General features: G+C 45.6%; 1 long non-coding RNA gene across 4 annotated transcripts; it reads right to left on the bottom strand.

Annotated features, from left to right (window-relative positions):
- Window positions 1–12154: 12154 nt before the first annotated feature.
- On the bottom strand, window positions 12155–21259 carry LOC125715269 (uncharacterized). Of its 4 annotated transcripts, none has more exons than XR_007383988.1 (4): window positions 19859–20441; window positions 19201–19263; window positions 17324–17465; window positions 12155–13675 (listed from the first exon to the last, which is right to left on the bottom strand). It is a non-coding gene; the product is annotated as an uncharacterized LOC125715269 (long non-coding RNA). The 4 variants fall into 4 exon arrangements; XR_007383987.1 differs by lacking the exon at window positions 12155–13675 and adding an exon at window positions 20448–21259 and having other exon boundaries at window positions 15281–17465; window positions 19859–19964; XR_007383989.1 differs by lacking the exons at window positions 12155–13675; window positions 19859–20441 and adding an exon at window positions 20448–21259 and having other exon boundaries at window positions 15281–17465.
- Between the last annotated feature and the right edge of the window lie 441 nt (window positions 21260–21700).

Genomic DNA, 21700 nt, shown 5'->3' with positions numbered 1-21700 from the left:
ACGGGGAGCGCGTTGGCGATTTCCCTGCGCTCGCGAAATTTCCCCGCCTCGGCATCTCTGCGTGAGCGGGCAGAGCGGTCGCAGGAAGTGTGTTTGCTGGCGCTGATGTGCCAAACCCTCTAGGCTGCATTTCCAGTCTCTTATGTGTCTCTATGCATCTAAAGAGCCACCATACAATGCAACGATCCGCTGTAAATCAGCCTCTGCTGCCCACATCCATTTTACGGCCTTACTGCTCGGCTCCCTGACACTGACGCCTGCTACATTCCTCTCTCCCAGGGACTTTCTCTCCACTCATTATAATAATGCTGTAACACTTGTCATCCTGCTCCATCTGTGGCGAAGTTAGCATCTCCTCGATTGTTATTGATTCATTCATTATTGATTTCATACTGGACATGCAGGTAGCACCGTACGACAGCTTCCTCTGGGCTGATGTCAAGCATGTGTCCAGGCCGGAAGCTCGTCCAGACCCCCCCCCACCCCCCCCACCCCCCCGTACACTTCTCCAGTCCAAACGAGCCTCCCTGCCGCGCAAATTTCTCAAGATGTGGTCGGTGGCGAATGAGTCGTATGTCGCAGTTGCCTTTCTAACGGGTCGCGTCGACGTGCGTGTAAGGTGAGGATGCTCAACAATTTGATGAAAAACATGGGATTTGCCCTTTAAGTACTTGTTCTCAACAATATCTCCTCAATTTCTTGGGATTCAGTTGCATTCTTGGTCTGACTTCCTGTAACTTTGAATACTTTACCTAGACTGTCATTTGCAACTCCCACATGGTGCAGACAGGTGAAAACAAGTGACAGGAGCAATTTGGGCTGAGCCCACTGGTCCTCCGTCTTCCCTGTCACAGCCCTGGCCCCTGACAGATCTCCCCGCTCCTCAGATTACACTAGGGACCCATCTTGCATGTGCTACTACATTCCCTCTGCTATTGTGTCATGCCTCCAACCGGAACATATCTTGACAGAATCTTTGAAAGTTCCATTCCGCCCTTGTTATAGAAAGTTTAGATGTCCAGAATATTAAGTCGATATGTTAAATAACCTTTCCGGCTGCACACTTATTAATTTTCCCCACAGTTCAACCTGATGTGTGTGTCTAAAGATGTGTTTTTTTTAGCCCATTTAAAAGCCTTCTCACAAATCCCAGTTCTACAGTCGCTCATTAAAAAACGTGGCACTAACAGGGAATTTCCACTATCATTAGGTTTTCGAGTATCATGGAAACTTGTCGTTTCCTAATAAATTAAATGAAGTCTGTGATGGAGAGAGAGCGGGATGGAAGGAGAGAGGGAGAGAGAGAGGAAGAGGGAGAGAGAGAGAGAGAGAGAGAGAGAGAGAGAGAGAGAGAGAGACTGTAGTCTGGTGCTACATTGACATTCTGGGCTGGCGGTTGATAGATCGCTGCCTCTAGTCTTGCTCTCGCTGTTGGGTTAGCAGTATAATTGACAAACCGTAGGGACCAAATCTCTGGATTAGGTTGACCAGGCTGTCAAAACAACCATGACAAACTCTCAAATCAACCTCTGCAGCAAATCAGATGGGTGAAGAAAATATCCACCCACACAGCCGAGGTGAGCCAGGACTTTGCGTTTGTTCAGGGATCGAGGGCTAATTATGTCACTCTTACATGCGGACGCTCTCATTGGCTGTTAGCCTAACAAAACCTCCTCACTTTTCAAATGCAGGAATTTGCATCGTAAACCATACATTTGTATTTGGCATTATCGTTAGTGTATATTTTGGCATTCACTGAAAACATTAGTGATTGAAATGTATCACATTTGGGCTGAAGACCCAATGAGTAAATAAATCAAAATTAAAATGGTCAGGATTTTGTTCCAGCTTAATTACCCACAATTCACAGCAGCTCTCCATTCTTGTTAGTCCATTTCTGTCCTTCTTCCGCATGCGTCTCTTGGAGTCAGACTTGTCAAATCAGGGTATTTTGTTATAGTCACCTGTACAATCGCATCAGTGCTGGAGAGGCCAGTCATTTTATAACCTGCACTCACTTACTATCTCTCAGAGATACTGAAATGAAGTGTTTCTGACCTGGCGAGAGATAGCACCTCCCCCCCCCCCCCCCCCCAATCCATCGGGTATCCGGGTTACAAAATGTGGCGGACAAAGACAATACCGTCACACCTTCGATCCCCGCGGAAAAGAAAAAGAAAAAATCAGACAAAGATTGCACACTAAATTATATTCAAATCTGCAAAAATCATATGTGAGTCTGAGAGAATGGAGCATGACGCATTGCTCAAGCACGAAACATGGCTTAGTGAGAAAATGGATGAGGATTAAACCAAAATGGGGCCACGTTCACTGTATCGGGGGGGATCTGCCGCCATTTTGGCCGCAGAGTCATTAACAGGAGATGAGTCCCAGTGAAGGAGCCTCTGATTTACATGCCGTCGCAGACCTGCCTCCCCAGGACGTGGACACAGAGCATTGCCACGAGGCCGAGCCGAGTGTCGGAAAGCAATCACCTGCGATTGCGTTTTGATTTTAATTAGTTTGGATATTAGCAGGACAGGCCGCAGCAGCTTCTAAATGTCACCAGGTTTCCCCGAAGAGCTGGCGGATCCTCCTTACTTTTGCAAAAATGCCTGGGGGAAACCAAGGAGAAGCCAAGAAACATCAAGTGCAGCAGTTCGCGCATGGCGGCGTGCCGAACGCTTTGTCGGCGCCTCTCCGGCTGACATTAAGTGCTCCTGTCAGTGGGGGTGGGGGGGGGGGGGGTCCGGCTGATATGCTGGGACCAGCTGCCATTTAGCACTTTGTCAATTATCTGGAAAATCCTGCATTTCATTGCACTCACGGGCTGGGTGCCGCACAACGAGGGGAAAAAGGGGGGAAACGTGAATGTAAAAATAAGGACAGCAGCTTCTTAAAGGGACACGGGGCACCTGAATTGTATTTGTGTTACAGTGTCACAGCAAAATGCGAAATGACTCAGGGAACCTCAGGGACGCTGCATCTAGTTGTCTCTATTTATTTATTTTCATTTATTATTTGCACATTTTTCTATTTCACTTTCTGTTTTATTTTTAATCTATTTATTCCTTTTTTTTTACGTGGACACTTCCGTCTTGATTGTATGTCCAGTTGAATACTTTATGCCACCTGCCCGCACTGAAACAAATTCTTTGTACTTTTTATTACTTGGTGAGTAAATGGATTCCAGTTACGCTTCCTTTTGAGACTTATTGCAGCATGTCGATCCCGGCTCCGTAGCGATTCATCCAGACGAGTCACACATTATTTCTTATGTATATTTATGACAAAAAAAATAAAAAATTAAAAAGCAAAATATAGGGTATGAGGTAAATTTATGTGTCTGTCTTATTCAGCATTTAGCATATTCAGACATTGTCCTGCCAAAAAGGTACAAAGGGAATTTTTATATGTGCATGTGAACATAGAACATATCAGCTGAGGTTCCAGTCCTGCATTCAGCTGAATGCCACCTACATAAAGCATCATGTTTAATGCACATCATACATTATAACACGTGGCATAGTCACCCAGGAATTTCCATAAACATTTCCTTTGCAGCATGCCTAAGGGACATTATAAGTGCATTAGGAACATCTTTGTACGATTCGTGTTGCTGCTACATGTGTGACAGCGAGGTGAAGCACACAGCGGGTGGCATCTGCAGGCTTGTCTTGCGCGTAGCCGCCTTGCTAAACCCCAGCTGTTTCAGGTCCATGTGTCAGCAGATCAAGACTCGGTTCAAGTCGTGGAGATCTGACCGGTCCTGGGCTGCGACGAGTCGCAGCCAATGTTGTGTGGATGAACACGGCTGAAATGTAAGCGCTAGTGAGTGTGGGTAATGTTCACTAAGAGTACTTTGGGGTGGAAGCCAACATTAAGCATTACTGACGAATAATGAAATACTGGCAAAAAGGAAAGGAAACCAGCTCAGATTAGAAAAGCGAAAGTCGACCAGGGTGTGTTTTTCTACTGGATATTGCACTGAGTGTGTACTGAGTGCGGTAGGGAGGGCTTCAACCTTGGGGTCACCTCTTCCAGATGGGAAATGACTTCAAGGGGAGATGTGGCAGCAAGGAATTGTGGGTCTCAAAGAAAACTAGAAGACAGAGTTCACCAGCAAAAGGGAATACATTGTCACGTAGGGACCCTGGGATGAAACGAGTGTAGCTCCAGAATTTCTAGAAATTTTGGCCTGTCTCTTGCTTCTTTCTTAAAGGCACAGCGGTACCTGTGCAGAATTGGGGTGTGACTATGACATAAAATCACCGCTCTAATTGAAATCTAAGGAAGCTTTATTGTCATCATGCTTCCATATGGTGAAGTTTTGTTGACATCTCTTCCTTTTGCAGCCCTTTCACAAAAAAAAATGTAAACGTTGGTTATAAAAATGGAGATATGATAACAAATATATTGGAAGCAGTAATCAATTTATAGATAGATAGATAGATAGATAGATAGATAAATATGGAAAAGTGCCACGACAGTATATGTACAGGATAAACATGGTTAAATATAAACAGATAAATAACTGAGCAGGTGGTGTACATGTGATGTATGCAGTCTTGTGTTATTATGTGTTTTAAATGCATTCCTGCCGTGTGTCATAGCTGGGGGGGGGGGGGGGGGGGGGGCAAGGTTGACATGTTGTGAGGAGGTGCCGACTTTGGGTTTAACAGCTCAGAATCTCACAGTACAGAATATGTATTCAGCAAAAGGTTTCCATGGATTCGGTCCTTGGTAACTCAAAACCTGTGACAGAAACAGTCAGGTGCAAGGTTTTGGAAGGAGGCTTGGCAAAGGAACGTTGTTATATTCCTCACATGAAAAAAAAATATTAGGTTTAAGATCCAAAGTCAAATCAAAGTCTGTTTATTGTAATCTCAGCTCTGAGATGCATGGGTCATACACTCAGATGAACTATTGTTCCTCATTAGTCATAGTACCAAAAGGTAATAAATGAAATATAAATATGTAAGACATATAAACATGACATATTAACACATGACAATAAAACTCTACTTACTTGCTTATTTACATGAAACACCAAAATCTAGAAATGGTCACAAGGCACAAGTTTACTGAGGTTGCAGAAAAGACTAAGATGGTCTTATTGCTAAGAGCTCAAACAGATGATTGCTAAATTCAAAACTTCTGCAGTAATGAATGGTGTTGCATATAATGTTTTATGGTGGAATTGTTTGTAATTTGCCACAGTCATATTCAGGAGCATTTGATTCCACTACACGTCATTTAAATGTCCATATTTGCACATGAATTACAGCTAGTGTTTCTGAAATTTACGCGACTGTTGCCAAATTCTACCGAGCATTAATAAATCGCATACAGTCTTTCTGTTGCATGAAGTTTTTAGTCTCCCTTTAGAGAAAGTTTCAAGAAGTTTCTATAAATTAATAAAAATCTGAGGCTCTATGAAGCCAATCTAGCTTTGAACAGGTCTTTATTGATCTTGCAGGTGAAGCAAGTCTGAATGTTATGAGCTGAACCCAGATCAGCAACTTCAAACAGAATTGGATGTACCTATGGAGAGTTAGAATGGCAGGCAGACTTTCTCTAAGCTAGCAGAGCGGAGGTGAGGATGAAAACAATAGCTAAATTAACATTTCACATGTACAGCAAAACTCCTCATATAACTTAGTTAAAACTCTTCTTCATGTAATCTTTTTTCATAAAATACATGCCGCTGACTCAATTCCTGTCTTCCTCCTCCACATCTTCATCATCAGAGATCCCCGTTTTCCGGTGGAGCAGTGAGTATGCGGCGATTGATCGTGACGGGCTTGGGATCCAGCACCGGGCCATGCGGATGACTCAAATTAAAAGGCTAATGACTTAAAGTTCAGCATCCATGTCCTGGGTTTGAGGAACAAATCCTGGAGCTAATCCTGGTATTTGAGCACTAGTAGGTGGGATTCTGGAGGCAGGGCGGCTCGTCCCTCCATTTGTCCTGCTTCATCTTCTTCAAACAAGGCTGGCTCTGTTCAAAGGATCTGTCCTTCCATCCAATTCAGTGGAATTCATTTATATATAGCGCCTTTCCCAATGTCACTGCATCATGGGTGGACGTGCCAGCAATCAGTTTTATGGGAGAGTGAAGGAAGGGGCCTATATCACAAGGCAAGATTACTTGCTTAGCCAGATAACTTGTTGGATTTAAGGTAGTCTGGAATAAATGTAAGTGAAGGTAAAGTCCATTTCAACTTGGGTACCTTAAATCTGACAAGTTACATGGCTAAGCAAGAAGTGCAGCTTCGTGGTGCAGGTCCCTGCCCCCATGTGCCATGGCTGCATGTGTGTAGCCCTAGTAGTGTCCTGACAATTTTATTTCTATTTGGGAGACCTACTAAGAAAATAGCCAAGATAAGAATTGAGATTTTCTTTAGTTGCAGGGTTTCTCACCCAAAACACTTGTGTAGTATAAAATAAATCTAAATAAGATCCTTTATTGTGTGTCTTGCTTGGTTTCAGGAGGATATTATTCTGTTTCGCTATTTAAACCAAGGTTGTTGTATAAATCACATATTTCAAGGCTAAGTAATCTACCCGGACTGTCCCTGAAGGTAAACGCTGTATGGCAGCAAGCGCTCTCGCACTTAATAAATAAGATTCCTTTCAGACACCTTGCCTTGGGGGGATGGGGGTGGGGGGGGGGGAGTGGTGCTTGCGGTGTGCCTGTCTCCACATCCATCTCTGGTTCTTTTGCTGTCCAGGATTTTGACATCCTGTTGGCCCTAGAATACAGTGGTTGTGGGGTCTAACTTTCCCTGAAACACGTGTTAGAATTTATTTACTTATCTCAACACTATACACTATATGAGAGTAGTACAGCTGCCTCCCACACCATTCAAAACATGGCAAAAAAACACAAGCCGAAAATGTACGGATAATGTGATTTATTTCAGGCTTTTTTATATAAATGGAGAGCTTCCTGTATAGCTCTTTATTTGACAATGCCTCACTGCTGGATTTATGCTGGAGTCGCAAGCACAACTGACTTAGGATGGTATGTGACTAGACAGATATGTGCGTTACATATGTGTGGCTGTGATCAGAAGGTTGATGGGTTGAATCCTGTTCTTGACAGAATCGCAGTATGTGTCTTAATGGCCATGAGCAAGGCCATTAATCGCTTGAAATGTTCCAGGGATGCTGGATGAATGACTGACCTTGTGCTTTGACCACAAGCTTCACTCTCCACTGTATGTGTGTGTCTCAAAGGAGAGAAAGATATGCAAAAACTAATGAATTCTATGATGCCTTTTGCGAATTCCACAGTACCTGTACTAAAGTATTAATTCTGTTCATTAGAATCTGCAAGTCAGTCACATTTAAATTGCTGTAATGTAAATACAAAATTCCTAATTCCAAAGTGTTCCGAGTAACCTTCCTTCCCCTGTTAATAATGTCATTGCTTAAACGTGTCCCTCACCAGCCACCGTGGAGGTGAATGTGAGTGTCTCTCAATTTGCATTTACGTCCTGGTTTGCTGAGCTCACTCTCAAATGGCTCTGCTTCATGTGGCTTATCGATTTTAGTCCTGTGATATTTGTTTCAAGCCTTGAGAAACTGATATGCTTTTCCCCATCTGTTAATTTTCCTCCTTTCTGCTGTCTATTCCTCCTTCCTTCTCTACCTCTTACAATAACTTTTTTTTTTCTCCACAACACACTTTTCATATTATTTGAAAGCAACGAAGACCATAAAATGACATTAGTTAAAGGCGAGAGTGTTTTCAGCCAAACTCCGCTTGCAGGAAAATAGCGATCAACGTCATAAAAATAGGAAGAGAACATTTCTTCATGGCAAGTTAGCGTGATTTTTGTGTTTGAAATCCACACGAATTATTGCATTCCTGATCACTGCGAGTAGAGATTCTCTCAGTATCAGTCGCGTCTCTGCCTGAATCAGAGATCTCTGTTTGTTGCTATCTTTACCCTGGCAGAAAGCATTAGACATGCGTCTTAAAGCCAGATACTGACTCTGACTGGAGCTGCCAGTGATCAAAGGCAAACGGGGCTTGTTCCTAAAGTACATACCTGTCAAGAGTGACAAAATCTCCCGCTCATTGCCACGCGCTGCAGCTGCATGAATGTTAAACTGCTACACAGGAGTGTTTACCCTCTTCCGGGGTGTAAACTTTCAAACCCGCCCACTCCACAGAGCTAGACAGCTCCTATTTTTATCCTGACTCTTGCGCTCGTCACTTTCTGTGTCAAAAGAGGGCAATTTAAAAAATTCAAGAGCATAACATTTCTGCTACCGTAGCCGGGCTCACCTTTTGGCAGGCGGGTGAGGGGGTGTCATTGATGGTCAGAAGGGGTGAAGCACCTTGGCTGTAGGTCAGAGGGCAGGCCTCGCTAATGGGGGGCCTTTACGGGGAGGGGGATTAGGGCACAAAGGGGCAGTGTCACCAGAAACAGACTCCCTGTTCCATCCATCTTGTGTCTGTCCACCGTACGGAACAAGAATCTGCAGAAGCCGTGTTCCTCACTGTTTAGGGATGTGATTAACTGGGACGAAATGGGTGTGCATTTCCGTTAGACGCCGCCGCTCACTACTGACGACATGCCGCTCACGGGGAACCGACGTGTGACTGAAGGTGAGAGGGATTCATCATAAACGTACCCTGGAGCTTTCGCTCTCAAGGAAATGGTCGTCTTCCTTTGTCGGAGAGGGTGGGGGCGTGGGGGGGGGGGGGGGGGGGTTCTCACGTGCGCCCGCTTTGATTGGACAAGACACCTGTCAGTCCGTACCTGTGAATGGGTGTTACCTTTCAGAAAGTGCCTGGTTGTGCTGGGATAACATACAGTGAGCTTGGCAGGATCTGCTGCTCTACAGAAGCCTGTAGCAGTGCCGGTCCAGACCAAACAAACAGAAGATGTATCCTGTCAGGCATATCATATTCCATTCCTTTTCATGCTTCTGTGGGCGTCTGTACCTGTCAGCTATCAAAGGCTCGGGCTTTTGGTGGCTGACTTCTCTCGATCTTTATAAGTAGCCTTGATCTTGGACTTCTGAGGGAAGATGGTTGCCCTAACTCCATCTGGGAGGCCGGTCTCCATGCCGCATTCCACACCTTCTGTGAAGTAAGGCGAGGATGCGTAAAGAGAAAGTTTAAGTCTTGCTGGGAAGGAAAGCAGATCTGTCCTTGTGAAACTGAATGTCTTATCGGAATCCAATGAATGGAATGATCCAGACCGATCACCATAGATGGCCACGAATATGACACTTCGGCATCAGATTCCTAAGTTTTGGATATTATGGGATGCTCGTTGGGATGTTGTGTCGCTTGATTGACTTGAAAACACGTTAATGTCATCTCGCATGGTCCAGTTGTTCAGTCGTGGCTGATATTTTACCGTTAGCCTTCTCTTTGGGGGCCAGCATATGTGGATTGAACATGGTCACTGTGGCTGGGAGCGGGTTGGGGCAGATACCGTCCCGTGCATCGACCTGGCTACTGCCGCATGGAAAGAGGCCAGCAGTCCTCCGCCGTAGCCCTGAGCCAACTAAAATCGCACCAGCGAATTCTGGGTTGCGGGCAAGTTGCATCAAAAAAGAGAGAGGGATGGTGGGACGAGGTGGGCTGCGTCAGCCCCGAGCATAACAGGTCCACAGAACAAAAGGATTCTGGACCGCCTGAGCCGCACAGCTGGCCCAGCTCTGCGGCACCCCCCCCCCCCCACACACACTGGGCCTGTCAGAAGGAGGGTAATATCTCCGGGTGAGCCAGTGCTCATATCTGCCAGTCACCGCCGACGGGGCTGGGCCGGGCGCGGAGCCTCGCGGCGCTGGGTGTCAGTCGCCTGTTTGATGTAGCGGCACCCCCCCCCCCGACACTGCAGCTTGTTGGAAAACCGACGAGTTCATAGGGAACACGAGGTTACATATGTATTCTGGAGGTAACTGTTATGCGATTAATGTGACGCGATCAGATTATGCGATTCCTTTCGCGACTGTTATTCGATTAACCTGACGCAATTAATCTGAGGAATTTTCCTCTGCTTTTTCTGGCCAGAATGTTCAGGTTTAGCGTGCGTATCCGGTGTGACGTGTACTGGCCCGTTATCGAACGGGTGCCGGTAACACAGATCGTGGCAATTAAATGCTCAGTTGTGACCCTGAACACGCGGTGGCAGCGGTTATGAGTGGCGGGTGTCTGTGTGTGGATACAGTCAGTGAGCAGGTTCTGGGAGGCGGGGGGCACTGTATTAATATAGGTTATTTTTCTGCGAGACTTTGCCTTGACGTGTAAAAACATTTAATTCAAAATCAGAGAAATCGGTTAGCGGGATGACCAGCATCAAAATGAGAGATATGTACATAATAGTTATTATAAAATTATAATATAAGATATTGCATAGTATTTAATTATATGATATATAAACCGTGCATTATAATATCATTTTTTAATAATTTAAAGAAGAGGGGTTAGCACCGTTGCCTCACACCTCTAGGACCCGGGTTCGAGTTGAGGCTCCATATGTTTTCCCCACATCATCATAGGGTTTGCTCAAACTACTATGGTTTCTCCTTACAGTCCGAGAACATTCTGAGGCTGACTGGAGTGGCAAATTGCTCATAGGTGTGAATGGTGTATGAGTGTATCCTGCGATGGGTTGGCGCCCCATCCTGGGTTGTTCCCTGCCTCGTGCCCATAGGCTCCAGGCCCTGCCACATCCCTGAATAGGATAAGTGGTTACAGAGAATCTATGGACAGTTTGACGAAGATACTTTTGGGTGAAAAATGAAGCTGTCACAGTCAGAATCTATGGCAAATTGTCCCATCTTCATAAAAAGCAGATGCTCCAAAATGAGAGGACGTTCTCCAATGTATGGTATGGAGGTCCTTCTCATCTCCTCTTCATCAATAAATCCATATGCTTTGTTTCTAGGTATCTTTGACATAGCTATACTAAGATAATGCCAGTATAACAGCGCACCTTCCCATTATGCCCTGCCTCCCCCACAAGCTTCCTTACACTCACTCCCCAGCTGACTGCATTCCCCCCCCCCCCCACCACTGGCTTACTCTGCTGGGGCCCAAAGCTCAAAATAAAGGGATGTGGGGAAAAGGGTCCGCAAAGTACAGGTGAACAGGCACGCTGCTGGATTCTGGAGGCACACAGACTTTCTGTGTGTAATTCCCGGGGTCGGCTGGTCGGCGTCCCTGATGTGCAAAGTGCATGTGGCTGAAAGTGGATTTCAGCCAGAATTTGTCATTATAGCTCTCGTGGTGATGTTAATTCAAGACCAGCTGCGGAAGATCGTTGCAGAGAAGTGGCGAAAACAATCATTAAAATGATAAATGGGGACCCTAGGCGGTGTAAATGTGACCTTTGAGTCAGAAGATTTGAAAGCAAAATGCTCCAGCAGGATTAGTGTTTTAATGGTGGCCGCAGACAATGGGCTGCATGTGAGCGCTCTCGACGAGGCGTCAGCGCCGTGTCCGAGCTCCCCCCTCAGCGCCACGCCGGGGGGGGGAGCCTCTTCTGAGGGGTCAAGCCGAGTGGCAGTTGATGCCTGAGGCAGGGTGTTGAAGGTCAGACCCCCCCAGACGCCACGCGTCGCCGAGGAGACCACACTGCTCCAGCAGAACACAGGAGGAGCCAGGAAGGACTCAATTAGCGAGAGAGGATGGTGCAGCTCAGGAGCGCGAGACAGCAGCTGATTGCATAAGAATGACGACTCTGCCCATCCAGAGTCACTCAGACGGCACCTGATTCCGTTAGAATGACGACTCTCCCACCCAGACGGGATCTGACTGATTCCATAAAAATGATGGCAGCCCATCCAGAGTCGCTCGGACGGGATCTGATTCCCCAACAATGATAACTTTGTCTATCCAGAGTCACTCAGATGGACCGACACACAAGCAGTCATACTGATACACACACTCAAATCTCATAGGGACACGCACAAATTTTCCCAATGAAATTTATAATTCCATAAGTGTTTAGATTCAACACCAGCATTAGGAATAAGCATTATGTTATTTTCTTGTTATTGAAACTCAGCGCTTACTAATACCCTACACTACTTCGGTGTTGTAAAATGGTTTATATGACATTGTCACTATGCTGAAAGGTGACCAAATATGGTACAACAGGCAAAAGACGGAAAACTAGTGTCTGAAGAAAAAAGCTTTTTTATTTTTTCACCGAACCCCTGAAATCAAAACCATATTATAGTAGTTTTATCCCACAGCCACTCAACAATGAAATGTGTGTTTTAGACCGACCAGTGTGTAGGAAACTTGCAGAGGTGTGGAGATGAGCTTCTGCCGTAAGAGGAGCAGCGTGGCACAAATAAACCAGATAAAAGGTAAAAATGAAAGGAACAGTGTGGTTAAAGGAAGTGAGGGAGAGCTGGTCTCTCGCTTCCTGTTTCCCCTCGAAGACAGTGTGTCTCTGCTCCTGGAAGTTTGTTCTGAGCCCAGAGGCCCTGTTGTCTCTCGCTCCAAGGTGCTCCTCTTATATCGCCAAAATCGATGATGAGGCCATTGCTAATGGTTCCCGAGCCGGAGTACGTGGGATACGAGCAGCCAGACTCGTTAGGAAATCCTGCCAAACAGGCGTGCACACCTTCGTTATCGTCAGCCTGAAGAAGGGATGCTCTTCCCCACTGTTCTGGCCCGGCTGGGTCTCCGCTTTTGCTTCACTTTCGGTTCGATAGGAGTGTACAGGAAGAGACACGGCTCAGCGAGGGCACAGGGGCTGCCGAAATGTCCTCCTGCCGCCCCGGCCCGGCCCAGCACCGGCCTCATTATGCGGCTGTGTTGTTTGAAAGCTTGCATAATTTACATTAGCATGCCTAAGATCTCAGGTGACTGTGCCTTTGAGGCCGGCTCCGTGTCCCCAGCGCTGCGTCCCCAGCGGAGTGCCATTTGAAATTCCTCCCAATTCCTGGCCCTTTCTCCTGCCCGCCGCTAATTGCCAAGCGCCAGGCCCCGGCTGGCCCCGCTCGTGCACCTGTTTCCCGCTCGGAACAGCTGCTAATTAGATGTGTGACGCTGCGACGTCTGGCCTGCCCGCTCTCCCTGCAACACCACCCACCCTGTCACACGTACCGGGGACCTCGGCAACCGGCGACGCCAGCGAGATACGGCCAGTGGACCGCCGTGGAAGAAGAGGAGAGGCTCTGAGCCAGGTGCCATGAAAAAGGGGGTGATAGATGGGGAGGAGAAGCACTGCATGGACAGTGAGATGGAACAGCTGAAGGCAGAATGAGTGAGAAGTAGGAATATTTTCACAAATTAAACGATTCCTTGATTACTACAAGGAATCAGCGATTACATGAACACAGGTAGTTTAGTAATACAGTGATCAGAAACACCCCAAGCCTGCCTCCTGTTGGCGAGACTGGCTTTTCCTCCTGTCATTGGTAAACCGCTTCTTTGCTTTTCTGAGCAACATTACAGACAGTTGGAGAGTGATGGACAGGCTGCTGTTCTGGTTATAAGCAATCGGCATGGCGTCTAACTGTCCCTCTGTGACACTCTTATTAACCGAAGGGATTCCTGACCGGCTGATGCTGTGCGGCTGAGCGTTTTCGATGGCGATGCATCCACCGTTCCGTTTTGCATTTCCGGTTTTCCATCCACGTGGAGCCCAAGCGTCGACACCAGCTCTGTTTCACATCCATCTTACACCTAAAAAAAAAAATACTAAATAAAAATAAGAAATAACAGGTCTCACGAGCTCTCGATGGACACTGGGTTTTACAGTATGGAGGGAGTGCATCCACTGTGCACTGCGAGCCTCTTAAATTAAAGACTATTTAGGAAAAAGAGCACGAGGCAGCCTGCGCTTTAAAGCTCATTTGCCAAACTGATTCTGTCAGTTGAACTTAGTTTCGTGCTGCTGGCTGCTACAGCTTTTTCCAGAACTCCTCCACTGCTTGTTCTGCTAATTCATAAGGGAGACTACTAGGGTCTATCCATTCTCTAAATAGCTTTACAGATTAAATTTTTAACTCCGCTCTCTTCTTGCAGACTCGCGTTACTGACAAAGAGCCGCATTGACATGTCAGCTTCCATCTTTTCACAGGAGAGAAGGATGTCTCCACACTCCATCTACTCAAAGAGCCCGGAAGGTTCTCCCACCCCCTCACTGCACGAGTTTGCCAGATCGGGTTCCACTATCGGCTCGTTTTTGTAGCTCGTTCATTTAATTCGGTTCTCCACGGCACTCCTTTTGAGTGCTAAAACCCACGTCTCCCAGCCATCTTCCACGCAGGCTGGCGTCAGGGCTGCATGCCGAGCTTTCTGAAGCGAAGGCTTCTGGGAATCGATGGCTGCTGGTTCCCATCTCGCGTTGCCTGTCTGCCTAGCATGATTTGTTTATGTCAAAACACAGGTAGTTATGTTCTGAAGGCCCTCACTCATTAAAATCTGCATTAAGTGCAAGACATATGATGTCACCCATCTGCGGGCACGAGGACGTCAATCTATATCGAATAATCATAAAACTGCTCTGCTCATCACAGATTGGTTGTCACTGAAACTCAGGAATGGTTATTAGAATATATATGCCATTAGTGTGTTGCTAACTTTTGTAACTGAAGCAGTGCTTTCATTAGTAGCATGAATATATTTTATTACACTGTGACAGCACTCGGGCGGCTTATTTTGCATATGCTCCCTGCTGCAGATGGACACTCGCTGTCACTGTGAGACCCTGATCTGCACACCATTAATATTCAACCTTTAACGGCACCAGCTCAGCACAGATTGGAGGAGGAGGAGCCGCCTGTAAACCAAGCTTTCTCATTGGCCTTGCAGATTACAAGCAGAACCACTCAGCATTCAGTACAGGTAAGACCGCCCCTTTGGCTGGATGAGATATTCCATTGTCCACATGCAGCCAGAAAGGGTTCACTTGTTAGCACACAGATGACCGGTTGAAACGCTATTCTTGTCTATAATGAAATATACTGATTGTTAACACAAAAACAGGACAAGATTTTGTTAACTAAAACACATATTGAGCATATGAACATGAGTAACATTTAAAAGTGCATATGCAAATTATGATGAAATGAAACATTTATTATGTTGTTTCTATTTGGTAATATTAGTTTGAAATCTGCCACATTCATCAGGAAAAATTAATGTAATGCACACCAATGGAAACTATCTGAACATTAAACACAAAAAACAAACATCTGGTGTATTTGTAAAACTAACTGCATTTATGAACATCATTACTGCCAACATCATCTCAGCTGGTACAAAAAACATTCTGGTACTTAATAATGCATAGTAAATTTTTAATATTTTATTTAAAGAGAAAAAAGGGTGGTCGAATATTTGTTGAAATAAATTGACATATTAGCTGTACTTGTGTTATGCTGGATTTTCAATTATTTTTTGCAATGATTTCTTTGTATCACAGGTTGTGCAGAAGATCTCATACAAAGCAATTATGTAATATATTACAGCAGCATGTCTAGAAGTAACACAATAACACTTCCAGAGACATCACCGATTTTACACCTTAGAAGTAGCGGTGACAGGTTTGTTCCCACATTACCGTGTTAGAGCCTAATAAAATCGGCCAGGGTGTTAATAGGTTTCAAAAAAGCGCAGCAGCATTTAGCTGAGGGCCATTTTGAGCTATGATAGCATGCTGGGGAAATGGACATTTCCCAATAACCGTAAAAAATACGCGAAAAATTGCCCCAGCTCTTGCAATACATTTATTCAGGACGTGCTGCGGGTTTGACAAATCGCCCTATTTGTACCCTGCCCCTATTCAGGCCTCTTCTGCTGTCTGGCATGTTTGCAGTTTTACCATCCTGCTCGTATTAGACCGGCATCATTTGCCTGCACGCTACAGCCTCAATTTTCCACACACGCGCCTTGACAGGTAAGAGAAAACACCAGCTTTTCACAAGTCACCCACCCTCCTCATGCCAATTTTAAACATTATGTATGTCTCTTATTGGCAGAGATACTCTACTAAAGTGCTTCTGCAATGGGACGTCCTGGCAGAACGAAGACCTGGAACAGACAAAAAAAACCGACGAGGAGTGTGGGGCCCCTCATGGTCATAAACAGTCAGTACACTAAGTATTAAATAAACAGAGACGCTGAAACAACTTGAATGTTCTGCTAACGAGCCAGTCAGTTACGATCTTTGAGTCTAACTATTTATTTATTTTTGAAACATTCAAAGAGGCTGTTTGGGGGCTGAAGAGACTTTTTGAGTGGGGCCCCCAAACACAAGAAGCCTACCCATGAACGGCCAAAGTGGGTGGTATGAGCTGAGAGCTATCCGCAGCCTCCTTCAGTGGCTCTCTTCATCTGTTCATCTTCATGTTCATTTACGTACCCAGTCCTCCTGGTCCACTATCGTTCCACTCCCAGTCCAGGCTGGTTTCCATGGCAGCCAGCCAGGGTATGCAAATGGTTGCCATTTCAGATTTTAAACTTGCCCGCTGAGGTCAGATCCTGGCCTGCCATGCCCACTACCCCTAGCAGCCTTCGCCGCTTCCTTTACATGCATTAACTTTAAGTTCAAGCAATTTCAATCCGGGATGAGCGACCAGGGTGCCGCTCAGCCACTCAGCTGCGTTAATAAGCCTTTGGCGAAGACCTACTGTTTGTGTTTCCTGGATATATTAAGAAATGCAGACTTTCCTCCATCTGAAACGGCTGCATTTGCATTTAAAAGCTGCATTATCAGTTACTGTTTCGGGGCAAGTGCATGCAGGAATTACCCAGGAGAGACGGGAAGCAGTGTTTTCTCTGAACCTGGAGACGATCCTCTACGACTTCCAATAACACCAATTTGGGGGAAAAAAACAGTTTTCGCTTTGAATAGAGAAAAAGGGCAAGTTAAGGAACGAGAGGAGGCGGGCGATGGTGCAGCCCATCTGTCAGAGGAAACGGGCTGTTTATCATGTCTGCCAGAGCTCCGTTTTGCCCTCTTTGTGCCATTAAGATGAGGAAATACGTGAGGCTCTGTTTGGAAAAGGGGGACCGGAGGCTTTGGAGGAATCTCGCACCTCTGTGGCGTCATGTTTGTGGCTTTTGCTTGTTTCTTTGCACAAAGGCTCCAACAGTTCATAGTAATAATCAGATTTAAAGGCCTGATTTATGGTGTGAGGTGTGCAGTGAGCATGCGGACGAGCCTCGTTAGCATAAACACAAGTTAACCCTAACAAGAGCAGTGCCTCAGGAGGAGGGTGTGGCTTTAACGTTTTCCCACCAAAACCGACTGGCTAGTCACGTGACAGGCCGGCAGACGGGATGTGCCTCTCGAGCCACACTCTGCCATCAGTCCGGGAAACCCACCCTCTCCTTTCAGCCTTACGGCACCGAAAAAAAAAAAACTTTCCCTTCTGCAAAGTTGTCACATCCGATCTGCGGCTGCTTTCGGCGGGGAAGGGGAATCCGAGGGGGTCACCGGATCAGCTGGTGCCTCAGGGCTCCTCGCCTGCAGTACAAAAGACTCGACTCAACTCATGTTAGTCATCGCGCCGGCCTATCAGTGGTGACGGACCGCCAGCTCAGTCCACGGACTAGCGGTGATAGCGGCCTTGAAATGCTAAGTGCTTAATTAGAGACCTTTCATATCACTTATCGGGGCCTCGTCTAACATAGCCCTGGGCGTTCTACTTTACGCACATCTCCCAGGAGTCTCCACCAACTTTATTGTGGTGACAAGTCAAAAAGAAACAAGTGGTTTTTAATCTTGTGGTAGCCTCCCCGCTCCTGCTCGCTCCTACATCTATACTGTATTTACATCAACATGCGGTCCTAAACCGGAGGTAATTAAAGGTACGAGAACGTTAACCCTGAAATTCCGCGATGCATCCACCTTGTAAACATTTTCAAAGTGATCACTGTGAGCTTGGGGGGGACTATCGATTAAGACAGACCTGTGGAATCTGAGGCCATAATGAACTTAAAAGAACTCTTTAGAGAAACCCCTGGATTTGAGGTCTTGGGGTCTCCCTTTCCAATCCAAGACTGTCACTTCCAAGGCTGTCCATCAACCTCCTGGCAAGTCCACATTGCATTTGTGCGTGAGAATAACGTCTTTTACACCATAGGGAAATCCAATAATGAAAATGAGGCTGTTTTTGAACCTGCCCTTGTTGAAATGTTTTATTTATTCATGGTTTCATGAGGTCTTGTAGGGACATGACAGTGCAGAGAACTGTGTAAAATGAGTTTTCTAGCTATTGTAGGCTGATGTGCCGACTTACTCATGAAAGTGTGAACCCTGCCGCTGTTATTGTTTGTGACAGCAAGGCAAAATATTTATAAGGAGGGCTTTCTGCTGGCTTTGCGTACTGCCAAAAGGGTTAGACAGAGTTGCCAAACTGCCAGGTAGCCTTCAGAAGACCTGTCCTGTTGTGTGTCTCCACAGTGTTCCCATACCTGCCGTGCCATTTATGCGGCTCCAAAACGCAACCCGTCCATAAGATGCAGCGGGAGGGAAAATTATCCCATTAACTGTTAGGTTTTTGTGACTCTTTCTTTCTTTTATTCAGTTATGAACAAAGAAGTAATAGTCATAAGTATTTTAGACATAAGTATTTAGCCATGAGGAATTCTGATGATCATTGTGATCAAAATGCAATTTTGCATAACAAAAATGCATATATTTTTTTTGTACGACAGACATAGAGTACATTGATGGATAGGTTAACAATCCATACAGGAAATAAAAACTAAAATGATTCATTAAAAAAATTGTGACATTTTGACCTTACCCTTTGGGTAAAATGGTGTGGAGTATCCACATAGGAAATGAGGGGTCAGATTTTGCGGGCAGGGAACCAAAGATTGACTGCAGCACCAAAAACTACCTCCCTGTGACTCTAGTGTGCTTCCATGCGGAGAGTTAGGGGGGCGCCCTTGCTGTTACTGAATGCAGCCCAGAGCAGAGCGCATCTGTCACTGAGCACGAGCCGGGATCCTGAACTGTGATGTGCTGAGTGAGTATTACGAAGGTGTAGCGACTGCATAACAGTGAGGCTTGTTCATGACACAGTGGTGGAACGCAGTCCTGGTTATAAAACACCACTCAGTACCAGCAAACGCTACACTGAGGGCTGGGAAGAAAATAGGAAAACACAAGAAAAAAAAAAAAACATAACATGCACAGACCCGTGTGCAGCTTGTCGGCCCACAAAGCCTGAGAAATGTCAAACTGCTGTTACCATGCACTCCTGCAGGAGGGGACGACTCCAAACAGAGTCGCAGTCAGCTACCCAAGCAACAAGCTGCGGAAAGAGAATACATGTGACAGCGTTAAGTATTTAAATTACAAAACATGAGTAATTGTATTCATTACAGTTACCATACAAATTGACATTGCCAAAATAGTTCATTTTCAAAAACATGTACACTAATCAAGAGATTGCTTTCAATTTCACTATACATTTTTTTTTTAAGTTTCAGGAGGGTGGGGGTGCTCTGCAGTGCTTGACTGGCACCCATACTCCGGAGTTAAACGTAAAAAAACACGTACTAACAAAAGAGATCGCATAAAAAAGTGCACAAGGCAATAGTTTGAATTCATGGAAATTCCACGAATATTTCACATTTAAGCAAATAAAAAAAAAACATTTTAGTGCAATGCGAGCTCTGCTTGCAGGCAGTCCTTTTGGGGGCTGCAGAATAAACCACTATTCTAAAAACATTCTGTTCGTCTTTTCAGTTATTCTACTTATACGTGAATATAAAATGATTGATGCACTTTTAATTAATGTGCAGTTCAATGTTAACTGTTTTTCAGTTGTGATAAAGTAAATGCTTTTGAATGTAAAATCAATTTTATAGTAACTAAGAAACTGATTTAATTAATTTATTACTTACATGGCAATTTTATTTATGTTCCCGGAAGCTCCGGGAGTCTCCCGCAAATTGACAGCAGCTCCCTGACACCCGCAAATGATGCGAAATGTCCCGGAAACCTGTCGTGCTTGTGGTAAAATTAGCCGGCAATAAGCGCTACAACCTTGTCCCAAATCTCCCCCAGATAAGCACTGCACAGCACCCCACCGTCCTGAAATCAATATACCTAAGGTAGGATGTCTGTAATTTAAAGCATTTGGATTGAGGTTCTACCTTGGAGTAATCTAACGGTTTCAAATTACATGTATTCAGTAATCTGTAAGGGGATACATTTTAAAAGTAACCTTCCCAACACCGGCAACAAGTCAGGCTCTGACGCCCGGAAGACGAGCAGCTGCTACCGTGGGGGCCGAAGGTTGCCGACTTTGGTCAGTAGGCTAATATAAGATCTGCAAACTCACTTACATGTATGTAAGAGTTTTATTATTTTGTAAATAGTCTATAACGTTTGCAAACTGCCCTTATGCTTTTAATGTAGGTAATTCTAGGTTTATAATAGAATAATATAAATTTGCTGTACGATTTCGTGCGTGAGAGTCTGAAAACGTACATTTTACGCCAGATGCGTGAGAGTTAGCAACTCCGTTATCGGCGTTTAGTGTTTCCCTTGTTCATGTTCACGAGAAAACATTCGCCTCCTGCGAGCGTCACGGAAACTCGACGGTTTATCGTGAGCGGACGCTAACGGCGAAGTCTCGCGCCGGCATTGGCGGGTTAGCATTCGGCCGCGAGGCTGCCGCAGCGGCGCCGGCCGGCGCGAGGCCCGCGAGACAGCGGGTATTTAAAGAAGTTGGAGGCACACAAAGCCCGGGCTGTCAAATGCTGCCACTGTGGTGACGCCTCCTGCTCTGGGGACTGTCGAAGCGCTGAGACAGCACAAGCGAAAAGGGCGAGCTTTTCCTGGAAGAAACACAAGAAAGTGAACTTCCAGCTCGAGCTGGTCGTCTTCCATGTTTATTTACCCAAGAATAATAATGCGTGTGTTTAATTCACGAGGGAAACCTTAAGAAACCTCTCCCCCTAAAGGCGAAGCCCAATCTGTGACGGGTTTACTAGCCTTATGGTCACACTGGTGCTTTTGGAGATAAATCATATCATACGATTACCTCGGACAGCTGTCTTTTGAGTGGAGGTTTGTATTATAACGGCACCGATAAATGCCCGACTGACACCCGTAATGAGAGACAGACAGATAAATATCATATCGGCACATCTTTGCAGCAGTCATATTTCTATTAAATCAAAAATCACTTATCTTCAACAAAGAGAAAATACTCCACCATATTTCATAAATGAAAATAATTGTAGCGGGTTCCTACTGCCCGTGTATTGATCCGAGGGGTCTGTGGTGGCGCAAGAATTTTGGACCGTGGCATTCTGCATTACATGTGCCCCCTCTAGTGGCCGAGTTTGTTCACAGCCCAAGGCGTGAACAAGAAGCTACGCAGTAGAAATGTACCCATTTAAGAATAACGCATTTACCACATGGTGTGACTATTTATTTATTCGGTCAAAAGAGGGATGTATGTACATATCGACTATCAGCAATAATTTTTTTAGAGCCTTAATGCTATATAAGTAGGAAGAACACAATCTGTACATGATGTGTACAGGAAGGAATTAATCTGCAGATGCGGGCAGAGAGAGCGGCACTCTCTGAAGAGTTTCCGCTGTTTAGATGCTTCTTCAGCGGGGTGGCTGTCGAGCCCCTCTCTGCATTTAATGCACTTCCCCGGTGACGCCCCGAGGGCTCTTGCGCTTGACAATTAATGGGAGGCGTCTCCAGGGATCGCTGTGGCTCTC

This window comes from Brienomyrus brachyistius, chromosome 19, assembly GCF_023856365.1.
Source record: "Brienomyrus brachyistius isolate T26 chromosome 19, BBRACH_0.4, whole genome shotgun sequence".
NCBI classification, from domain to species: Eukaryota; Metazoa; Chordata; class Actinopteri; order Osteoglossiformes; family Mormyridae; genus Brienomyrus; species Brienomyrus brachyistius.
This window is presented reverse-complemented; position numbering and strand designations above follow the sequence as displayed.